General features: G+C 36.5%; 1 protein-coding gene across 1 annotated transcript in view; it reads right to left on the reverse strand.

The window, feature by feature from the left end:
- The window catches only part of LOC115623692 (casein kinase I), a 32,654-nt gene extending 24,628 nt beyond the window's left edge, over positions 1-8,026 (reverse strand). Inside the window, exons 1-2 of the mRNA XM_030518166.1 lie at positions 7,917-8,026; positions 5,918-6,236 (exon numbers count right to left, since the gene is read on the reverse strand). The gene's annotated coding sequence lies outside the window, so the exon portion shown is untranslated. The remainder of the gene's footprint in view (positions 1-5,917; positions 6,237-7,916) is intronic.
- Between the last annotated feature and the right edge of the window lie 4,326 nt (positions 8,027-12,352).

A 12,352-nucleotide genomic window follows, 5' to 3' on the forward strand; every position in this document is an offset into this window, starting at 1 on the left:
TTTTATGGTTGTTGTTGTTGTGGTTAACGCCGCCATCGCCATCCTCTCAAATGGCAGACAATTTTATGAATTAAATGTGAAAAGAAAAAAGAAACTATTGGGGGCTGGCACAGCTGTGTGTGCTTAAAAACCACCATGGAATTATTTACTATTTTCACGAAAACATCATATTCATCTGAACGAGAGTTTATGAGAATCTCCTGATAAATACTAGTTTTTTTTGTTATACCATTATATGAGGAAAATGCTGTATTGGAAAATGATCAAACAATCGAATTAAGGAACTTACATAGTTCCATTCTATACAGTATTAAGAGTAAAAGCTTACTGTATAAGTTTTTTAAAGTGTTTGTTTCCCTTAGAATATTAACATATCTTCAGAGTTGTTCTGTTCCTTTCGAAATAAACTAAAAAAATATGTAACCTGTTGGTTAGCCGATACATATGTACATATAGATACGTTTTTCGAATATCATTTCTTAATACGGACACACTAATCTTTTGCGGGAGAGTGTGAAGAAGGCGCCATGTCGAACAGACATATGTATAAGCAGATATTGTTTGATTTTATTTGTGTATACAAAAATCATAAATTGTTCCATTGTCTACTGTTGTATTAATGCATCGATCGACCGGTTTATCTTCAGTTGTCCTCGCCTGGTCCCTGACTCATAACAGTTTTCGTCCAACCGAAGACATTTTACAACACTTGCGAAGTAATTTCTGTTTCTTTTTTTCTTTCAACCAGTAACACACACTATTATGAATATATAAACATTTTACACCTAATGCTAGCTTAATTAGCAGAATACAATTTTCTTGCACATTTGTAAGTAAATATACAAACATACATATACATATGTACCAGCATATATGTATGTATATTAATGTATGCATGTGTGTATTTACACTGCCGCCACATGGTCGAAGGCAAAATCAATAATTAAAAATAAAGCTAGGCCACAAAAAAATATTAATAAGGAAAAAACTAAGCAGGCTATAAATAAAATTATCCACAAGGTGGTTGATTTCACCTCACATGTGCGAGTATTTCTATGTATGCATGTATGTATGTGTCTCTCTATGTGTGTGTGTGTGTGTATTTGTGGCGTGGAGGCTCTGATAAATAAATCAACCGCAAATGAACAACAAACATAATTACATACATACAAACGTACTTATGTACACACATTATAACTGTAACTGCCTTTCAAAAATTTGCCGGTTTCGACATGGCGACTAAAATCGCTTCACCTATGAACAGTGTGAAGAAAAAAATTTGATATAAATAAATAATAACCTAAAAATATTTCATTTCATTTCAAAAATAAAAATAAATGAAAAATAATAATAAATTAAGTATAATAATAAATATTAATTATTCATTAATAAAAAATAATAAATTAATAAATAATAAATTTAAAAAAAGGTAAAAAAGTGAGTGTTTCCGGTGCTAATTATATTTGAAAAATGTTTTTAAACACGAAATTATCTTCGTAATATATTTAAAACAAAACAAGAATCTATTGCTGATATTCCCTGGATTTCGCAAATGTCGCCTCCAATTTTATAGTTAAGGGTAAAAAATTCATTTAAAAATGTAACTACGTCATGATCAATGGTGTTTGTTTCACACTTCAATTACATTTTTCACACACTATAGTACACTTATTGAAAAAGAGTTAAAGATTAGAAAATTTATCACAACTTAAAAAAAAAAAACCAAAGTGGTTTCTAATTCACTGAACATAATTGATACGATCTAAGAAGACAGAAAACCAAATTTCTTAGACAGCATCGTTAATTTCTTCAACATCCAACTTTCCCATACTTTGAATCCACTGTACGGCGTACTGTCAACGATGTTGTAGTTGTTGCTGTTGGCATTGACTGACGCTTGGACTGTTGTGACGTTGAGCGGTCAGCGGAAAATCCCAATTAGAATTTGTCAAGCTGCTCAAAAACAACAACAACAAATTCAACTGTAGGGAAAAAGTACGCTAAATTGTTGTTATTGTAAAATGATAAATCAATTTAATTTCCATAATTTCATACCTCATTACGTATTGATTTTTGTGGAAAACACAGCGTGAAACGCAAAAACAAATTTTAGCAATGTTTCTAAAACCGTGTGCACGTCAAAAAGTTTGCCCACAAACACCTAGTCTCTCTTTCTCACACACACACACACTTGTATGACTAATCTGTGTATTAGCAATTTGTTTTTAATTGGATAGTATAAAATAAAAGCAGAAATCTAGTAATCAGCGTCTCGCCTCTGAAACCTTAAAAATAAATCTACAAACTTCAGACGACCTTTGAAAAGTTGAATTTTTTTTTACAAATTACATAATAGAACAAATGACGCTTAAGAATAAATAAATAAATAAAAGAACAGAAATCACATAAAGCTCAAAAGACAAGAAAAACACAATAAGCGCTTCTGATAAATGAAATTAGTGATAAGACATGCCAATGTAGGCGGGAATCGCAGACAGACGAGGGCGACGGCGACGGCAACGACAAGCAACAACAACAATTATAGAGGCTTCTGGGTATGATGACGCGTTTAGAAAGGCGCCGATAGCGTATTCAACATTTAATGCCCGTCTCCTCTCCTTTGAATAACAAATTCCATTGCCTCTTTTCTATTTTTAGATGGACGCAAAAACACAGAAATACACGGAGAATTTCATCGTTAAGCAATTGAATTTCAATAATGCAAAAAAAAATGCAAAACGACTTGGCAATAAATACTATTCTCGACAATATTACCATGGGATATGCATACATATGTACATAGATACATACATATATGGCTTACTTATTATTTTTATGGAAAGCTTTAACAGCGAGGCCTATGCTTTCTGAAGGGTATAAAGAAATTAAGAAAGATCTGAGCAAAAAGTATACATATTAAAAAATATAACTTAAGTTAAATAAAAATTAAAAATAGTTTACAAACTTAAAAAAAAAATTCATAGAATAAAAATTATTTAAATAAAAAAATTATTTTCAATTATTAAAGAATCACGTTAAAGAATTACGTTAAATATACAGTTACATACAACAGTACATACAACACTTCGACCCAAAATACTTCTATATTCATAATACTAACGTTTTCGCAGGGACACTACTTTCAGTTTTATTTGGCTAAAAATTAGATTGTTTGACATTTTTTTGATTTAAGCTTGATTTAACTATATACAGCTAATTCTGTTTTTAAACGGTCTTTTTTACACGATTTTGAAATTGCATATATATTTCAAATGGATCCTTATCTATCCATTTTTGCATATAATCAATGTCTTTCTTTACCCGGTTGTTTCGGTGTAAAAACAGAATTATGTGTATATAGTTTTAATTGCAATTGACTGATAAAAGGGCTTACATACTGTAAGTTTTGTGACAAAGTATTTACATTTTGAAAATTTTGAAAAAACAACAGAAGCTGCCTTCTTTTTAAACGACATATAAAAAGTAAATAAATAAAATGGCATGTATAGATACATACATATGTACATATGTCAGCAAATGCGCATTCTTGATGTTTCTTCGCTGTTATTGTTGTTATTGGTGTTGCGTTGAGCATTTCGTTTGATTTTAATTGAATTGCCATATCCATTTCAAAGGCATTTTTATAGCTTGTAAGATGACAGCACAATACAACAAAACAAAAACACACCAACACAACCCCAAGCATCATACAAGTTTTACATAATACGTATGTATATGTATGTGCATATGCATGTACACACACCGGCTGCCATAGCCTCTATTCACCATAATCAGCATTTGTGATAGAAAAGGCAACAAGCAACGCGATAAGCACACACACACATACACATAATATGTATATGTGTGCATGCATGCATGTGTGCTACATTGTTGTTTCTCGCTATTCTCGTCATCACGGCCTTACACACAATGCACAGGCAAGTGAACAAGTTGGAGAGATAAGCGGGCGCTGATTAGCCACCGGACTGCGCGTAGAAGAACAAACAAAACGAGTGGAACGCTAAAGTCGCGCCAGCCAGGCTAGTGAATACCCTGTGCCTGTATTTGTTAGCCGTACTTCAACAGTTTTGGACGCTCATACGGACAGACGGACATGATTTTTTTGTCCTCATGCTGATCTTTCACACAACACGCCTGTTACATACCCAAAAATGCACTTCGACTTTCTACTAGACTACTATTCATGGGTGTAGGGTATACTAATGATTCGAGACAAACTCACAAATGGCACGTCAAAGTAATCACAAACAAAGATACGAGTGTAGTAGCTAAGTGAGAGCGGCGCGTCGCCGGCAAGAGAGCAAGTAAGCTACAGAGCAAAAGAATGGGCAACAAACTATGAATGCGAAAACTGCAACGTTAGATTCAGTCAGTGCTGACAATAATTAAAAACACTAGCAATTGCTATAAAGCTAAAATTAGCTAAACAAATCAGTTTGTTCCAACAGGTCTTCTTGAAGAACATTATTTATTCTGCGACCTCAAATATCAAAATATGTGTACAAATGTATTAGGTTTTATGAGAGTTTGAGTTAATATCTCCTTTTAAATCATATTGCAGGCAAACAACATTTTGTATCATTCTTTGTAGAAAAGCCAGAAACTCCAGAGCTGTCTGTAAACAAGTTATATTGGTAACACTGGTTAGAATGGGGTAGGATTTGTTTTCTGTTGTTAAACGTCACACCGTCAATGACGGCAACGCCCAGCAGCAGCTGCATCCTATATTTATGAGAGAGTGGGGGTGTTTATCGGCGCTTCAATGGCCGATTGACCTTTGCATGTTAGATTAACATTGAATATGTATTTGAGGTGTGCGCCCATCATCTACTATATTTGTCTGTCTCTTCGTCTATCTCTGAAGCTTTAATTAGTTTAGTCATTGTTGCACTCAAACTCAAACACACACACATACACAAGCATAGAGGCAAGGGCAGCTATGACGCCGCACACGTGCATAAGCTAAACGCTATGCAAATGGCTTTAGAGGTCAAATGCTATCAACTATGTATCTGCAGCAACAAAAAACGACCGCCCAGCCAATTGTGTATAGCACTTTTACTTTGTACTGTGTATGTACATATGTATATATGTTTGTTTGTATGGGCCTCAAATATATGCATACATACATATGTATGTATGTATGCTGTGGGACGGTGTTTGAGAAATTGTCGGTAATTTGCTTTCGAGTGTTTTCTTCCTGCACAGTCAACCTATTGGCTCGTTAGTGCAAGCAGCCCCTCTGCAGTTCACCCTCTGCACTACTTTTACGCTAGTTTCCTTCCTTCCGGTTTTTGTGGGTGGTGGGCAAGCGAATGGTGGGTGTTTATCTGAGTCTTCACAGCCCCGCACGACATTGAAAAAAATCACGTGCGTTGGCTGAGGCAGTAGTCGCATTTTATTCATACATTGCGTCTGATTTTTTCTGCTTTTTTTTGAGGTCAAAGTCGTGTGCATTTTTTACTAGCTGCAATTAATTTATTTTTTTTATTTTTCTTTAATCATGTCTGCTTGTAGGTGGCAACTGAGAGTGAAGGTTGAATATTTATCGGCCTTATCAACAAAGTTACAAAAGTTTTTTAAGCGTTTTTATTTGCTTAAGCTTCAGCTGCCTTATTTAATTATTCTATGTTTGACTGTTTTGTTTCTTCGATTTAATATACTTAAGGCAATTGTTGAAAATCCCGTCGATTTGTTTAAATACTACAGTTTGCATACTCGTACATTCACTGTTACAGTTATTAGTTGAGAAAGAGTAAGAAAAGTGCAGCCAATTTAAAATCAACAACAACAATGCTCTGTTACAATTACAGCAGCAATCTGTCTGTTTGCATTTCTACTTCTCTCTTCCAGATAGCTCTCTTCGTCAAATGATTTGTAATGGGCAACTACTAACCAGAAAACTCCGCGGCGCTTGGTGTTTTATGAAAGGTGCAGCAGCAGTGCTATTTGACCTCCTCATGCGTTGTTGACTACGTGGGGGAACAAGCAGCAGGGAATGTGCAGTGCTTCACAAACTGTTAGCAGCTGTTGTTGGTCGTTCAGTTGGAGCCGTTTTCTTGTTGTAGGGCTTTGTACTTGAAACGTAGACTGCTGTATGTGTGTTGTCTTATAAACTTTTTTTACTTCTTTATTTTTAAACTGAACACTGAAGGCCACACACTCTTTATATTGTGTTTGCCTTTCCTTTTATGTTGGTTGTGTATGTTTGCTTGCTGCAAACAACAAAAAATTAAGCATGAGATAAAAATTTCGCTTTTCAATTTTTAACCACTGTTGTTGCACTTCACTTTTTTTTTTTGTATTATTGTGGCGTTGCTGCTGCGTTAAATTAAAACAATTTAAAAGCCGTCGATTATTTAACGCCAACGCGCTTTCTATTTTACACATCGGCAACAATAACAACACTAGATATACAAGTAGATACATATACAGCAACCGCATGTTTAAACATGTTTAAGGCATTTCTCTCTCACTCTTTGCTTTTGTTTTGCGCGGCTTCGCTGCTGTCAATTAAAGCTCAACTAGGCATTAAGCACAGTGCTGTTATTTAGAGACAGAGTTTGAGTGAGTTATGCTTTAATTCACTACATCCGTTGATCGGTTGGGGGAGTGTGTGTATGAATGTGTGGAAAGCTGCAAAAGGTTCTACATATTGATGTTGCAACTTTCGCAACATTACGAAATTAAAGCTGCAGCACCTATTTATTGCAAATGGATATGACAAGTCTAGATACAAAGTTTTTCTCTTTAGTTGTTAGGGTTCAAAATATGTTGGGGCCCATACGGACAAACAGACAGTGGCCCCATTAACCCTTTGGGCACAGGGTTTATAAAAAGAATGAAAGAATGATGCACCACACGTCGTTGCTCACACAACGCAAGTTGATCTGCCGAGACTCTGCCTTTTTTACAGTTTTTGCAGGTCAAAAGTCTGAAGACTACAGAGCAGAGCACACACACATGTTGAGATAGGAATACAGCACCAAAAAGGCAGGCAAAATAAATTTGAGAAAAAAAGTCATAAATAACTCGAAAAACCAGTTTATGTTGCCGGTGTACAAACACCAACAGACAGCAACAGAAACAGCGGCAATGGCAACGGCAGCAACAATAAACAAATGTGCAAGAAGTGCGCTAAGTGACAATATAGTGTGAGTGAGCGAGCTAAGAATATGCTTAAAACTCGTTAAGTAGAAATAATAACGCAGACGCCAGCGTCGACAGCGGCAACAGCAGCGGAAAAGCCAGCTGACTCAAACTCAAATCAAAAGATACACAGCTGCGAGGCTCAAGTTTGTCTGTGTGTGTGAGCATATGTGTGTGAGTGTGTGTGTCAGAGAGAGTTTGGCCGAGGGAAACTAAACTATGAGCATACATGTGTGTTTGTTATAAATAATATAATTTTCCAGGTGAGCACCGCCAGTTAAAATATGGAAAATAATCTTTTTCCTTCATGCACAGTTTTATTTAAACGACTACATCACTTGGCAGCACTCGGCTGCAGTTCAGCGCATTGCCATCATTGCACCAAGGCATTGCCAGACACAATTAGATGTGAAGATTGCCGAGCCGAGAGTGTGAGTGTGGGTGTTGAGCTGAAAGACAAAGGACTGCAAAGCAACTCCGGCTAAATATCACTAAAAATTACACTGAAATGCAATAGGAAAACAATATTGTTCAATCACAATCATCAATTCACATAATACAGCTTAAAAAACGCGTGCCTTCAACTTTCCATAAACTGGAGCAACGAACACACAAATAATTATTTTTTAAAGCAGAAAAACGTCACAACGATAAAAACAATTAACACGCACACACAGCCCCAACAGCAGCAGCAACAGAATTATCTATAAGTATGTTAGTATTTATACATATATGTATGCATGTACGTGTGTATGCAGCAACAGCACACCCGCAGCGCGCCGCGCGACCGACCGTTGCAAAAAAACAAATTTTTTCCTTCTTGTATGCGAACACACCGAACGGCAGCGACAGCGGCGTACAACAAGCAGAAATTAAACAACTGCTATGGCAAACGATCGAAAACGAACTGAGCACAAAAGCAACCTACTCAGCAGCAGCAGCAACAACGAACGAACGCACTCTGTCGAGTATCTGTATCTGTCGAATATGCGACGACTACGAGTTCTTCACGAATAAACGAACAACAAACCAGCGAGTCAGCGAATGAGCGAGGAGCAGCGAGTTTCGTGAGCGCAGTCATTTAGTTAACAGATACGATGGAAGAAAAAAAAAACACTTGTGTGCTCCTGCTGCTGTTTACACACTCTGTGAGAAAATTATAGGTCCGGTTCATGCATACGCAGAAGTATATGATATTTTATGAAAAACGGATTGTTTTTTAATTTATATTTGTGTACATATAAATATGATTCGCTCATTTGAATAAAAAGGTGCTTAGTTGAACATAAGCTGAATTTAGCGAACTCGATCACTAATCTTATTCACTGGCTTAAAGCAGAACAGTTGTGTTAAAATTCTAGATTCAATTACAATTCTATTATATTTGATTATTATTTTAAATTGAAATTTCAAAACAGTTAAGATTTTTAACTTGAACCGTTAAAAAAAATAGAGAGTAACTGCAATATCTTTGGCAACTGCTTAATTTCTTGTTAATAGCAGTTATTTTTAATACAAAGTTTTTATAAATGAGATGTTCTTTTTGTGTATGTGTCACTATATATACTGCACGTGCTGTAATTATTGTGAGCGTGTGAAAATAAAAATGCGGCAAATTTTGTATTAGTAATTATTGTTGTTACTGCTGCTACGCTGCCGTCGTGTTAAGTGTTCCCTCCGCAGGGGGGAAACGGACCAAGAGATAAAGAGCCGCAGCAGAAGCAGGAGTGTAAATGTGAGAGCGAACGACATTTTGTTGATAATAATGATGAATAAGTTGTAGTTGTTGTTGCCGCATTATTAAGTGAGCGGCGTACGTGAGTGTATGTGAGTGTTTGATTTTGTATTCTTCATATTCTATGCTCGTGTATGCACATGCGTCAGAGCGGAAAAAAAATATAACAAACTCATTACACAAACAAAACGCACCTGTCAAACACACACACATACTATCTTATCATATACACATACATATACGTACAAACCTATCCATGCAAGGATGTGTGTGTGTACATGTACGTGTTGCCGGCCGCATGATCGTTGAGCACTGTTAACTTGTCTGTTAGTTTACAGTTTATGTTGCGTCTTGGTATAACCAACAATTGAATCTTCTGCAATGAGTCATACAGATGAATACATATACATATGTATATACATATGTATGTATGTGTAGCCACAATTTAAAGATTAAACATAAAGCATAATTCACATTTATTGTAAAATATCATGGATGTGATTTATATGTAACTTTAATTTATGTTGTAAGCAGCAGCGGTTAACTTTAACAGCGCCAGCCTGTGGGCTTGTTAAATGTGACGGAAAAGACAAAATGTGGCCATAAAAAACACAAAACCAAGCACAAATTCACACAAAATGCAACGCGCCTGTTGATAAAGAGTATAAGTCATGGGTAATGAATAATTGTGGCGGGCGCTCAACGTAAGTTTTGTCGCTCTACTCACACACACACACGCTACTTTTAGATAATTACTGTAGTGTTAGTGTAGCACATGTTTATCTAACAATTTGTACCTAGCTTTTAGATACAACCAGAAGAACACACATTATGGGATAGAAGTTGTAACAAAACAAAACAATAACAAAATACATATATATGTATGTATGTATGAAAATTTATGTTAAAAATTGTACACGCCACTTGAGCCACATAGTAAAAACCCCATCGTTGTCGACGCAGGCGTCGACGTCAACGCCGACACTGACTGCTTATATTCAAGTATGTATGAATGCGAATATGTACATATGTATGTACATACATATATTGTTACCAACCAACACACAAGAAGGCGCAAACATACAACAAACTTTTTATATTACTATTATTATTTAATAGCATGAGGTGGCGGAGGAGGTGGCGCTGGGTGGACGGTAAGGCAGTTGTCATAAAACTATGTGTAACCTAAATTTTTGCTAACCTAGCAACAAGAACAACAACAATAGGACGGGCAACCAGCAAGACGAAACGAAATGAAATGTAACTGTAACAGGCGGTGTTGCCACCTGCCCGAGTCTCTGCCGCTGTGGCCTGTCGACCGCAAAAGCCAAAGTTGCGTGAGGCAGCAACAACAACAAATAACGACTCTCACAAAAGTAGCTTCAATAATACAAACGTTGATGAAAAGTGAACGAGAAAATAGAAGAAAAACCAGCAGCTGGGTCATAAAAACAAGGACAAATTGCGGATTTAGCAAAAAGAATGTGAATGTAAAAGTGTACATAAAGAAATAAAAAGCAAACCAGCGCACAATGATGACTTATATACACATACATATGTACATACTATACGCACATATAGACATATGTATGTACCTACATAAATAGTAGTATAAGTCTACAGCACATGACGTCATCAAGTTGACGACAGCTGTCAATGTCGATTTGTGTATGTGCGAGAGTGTGAGAGTGGGTGGCTGCACGCATTACTTAAAGTAAAAGCACAAGATGTGGACGATTAGCAACAACAACTACCACAACAACAATTACGACTGGATGTGGACACAGCAGCCACCGCACGAGATCCTTCTGCTATGGTTGTTGTTGTTGAGATGAGCATGTGGAATGCTATGGTCAGGTTGGCAATAATTTGCACACCATTGCTTTCTTTTAATTTTTGAATTTTACAAGTACATATTGCTAAAATTTATAATTAAATCTATTAAAACTTCTTTGGAATTCACCCGAATCTACCCGCAGCTTCACATATTGTTGTAATGCTGCTACTGCTACTGAGGTTGTTGTTGGTGTTGCTGCGTGTTACCAACCAAGGCAAAAGTGCTGCCAAGTATTGTGTATTTAATGGCCATGCGCCTTGCTCTAACTGCCTGCCTGTCGGCGTGTCTGTCAATCCATCTGCTGTCTTTCCTGCCAGCCTGTCTCCTCTTATACGTGCATGTATGTATGTGTTTTAATGTCTCGCAAAAGAAATTAAATAAAGTGTGCATAAAAACGGAAATCAATTGTTGATAAGTATGTACTGCTTCTGCTGTTATATAGTGGGTGGATGTGTATGTATGTAAGTATTTATGTCCATACATACGTATGTATGTATGTGTGAATGTAGGAAATGCTGTTGCTGCAATTTACAGTACCCAGTACCTTGCTGCCAAAGTGCTTGCCAAGAAGTGTGTGTATGTGTGTGTGTTTTAGGGGGCGCAAGTTGATGACACGTGCAAACATGCTGTGCCATATTGAAGCTTTAGCTGTTTTTGAAACTGCTGGGGAAAGTAAAAATAAAATAAAGCAGCAGCAGCAGCAGCGGGAACGAACGAAGAAAACCCAGTAGTGTGAAAATTTCATCTAATTAAATTAGATGCCAGTCATGCTTGAACTTAAAGCTTTACAGGGCACGGCCCAGACGGAAAGGTGAACAAGTTGCGCGCTGGTAAGCAACGCCTGTCAAACAAATCGATAAGATTTAACCACTAGCCTAACAGATGGGTGACATAAAGCTGTGTTGGGCGTTGCTAACGAGAAATGGTTGGTTGATCAGTCAAGCGCTGTCAGCCAAAGTGACTCACGAAAATGTTGTTACATTATTATCGTTAAATTGTTTTGACAGGACGTTAACAGCCAGGCCATCGAGCGTCTGATATTCCCTGCGACAGTGCTGGCAATGCTGTCCTGCATTACAACTTATTTCCATCAAAGCGTATGCAAATACAATTATCAGTGCTAGTGCTGCCCAGCTCTTTGCATAGGATCTTGCCAGATTACAAAGTTCAATGGCACGGAACCATGTGTGCATGGCCAAGCAATAGGAGGCAACAGCAACTGATTACATTTTTGAGCAACTCACTGACGCCCCTACTAGCACAGTGGTAGAAATAAAAAATAATTTTCATTTAAATTCCAAAATGAACAGACATTTGAATTCTTTTACCAAAATGTGAGGAACAAGTTATTATAAAGAAAACTTTTTTCATTATGTTATATACATTAACGATCAGAATGTCTAGTCAAAGCGTCAAATTATCTTTCTTAAACTCGAAAATAAAAGGACAAACATTTACATATTGTGTAAAGCTGTGTCAAATATCGATGTTAACATCAATATATCGATGTTTTTTTTATAAAAAAAAAAACAATCATCAAAGTTTTACTTTTCAACATAGATCCCAGGCTGGCGACTCTGCTCCCCGTCGCTTTAAAAATTATGGCTTTT

The sequence above is a fragment of the Scaptodrosophila lebanonensis genome, unplaced genomic scaffold (genome assembly GCF_003285725.1).
Source record: "Scaptodrosophila lebanonensis strain 11010-0011.00,11010-0021.00 unplaced genomic scaffold, SlebRS2 tig00000053-arrow-pilon, whole genome shotgun sequence".
Classification (NCBI taxonomy): Eukaryota; Metazoa; Arthropoda; class Insecta; order Diptera; family Drosophilidae; genus Scaptodrosophila; species Scaptodrosophila lebanonensis.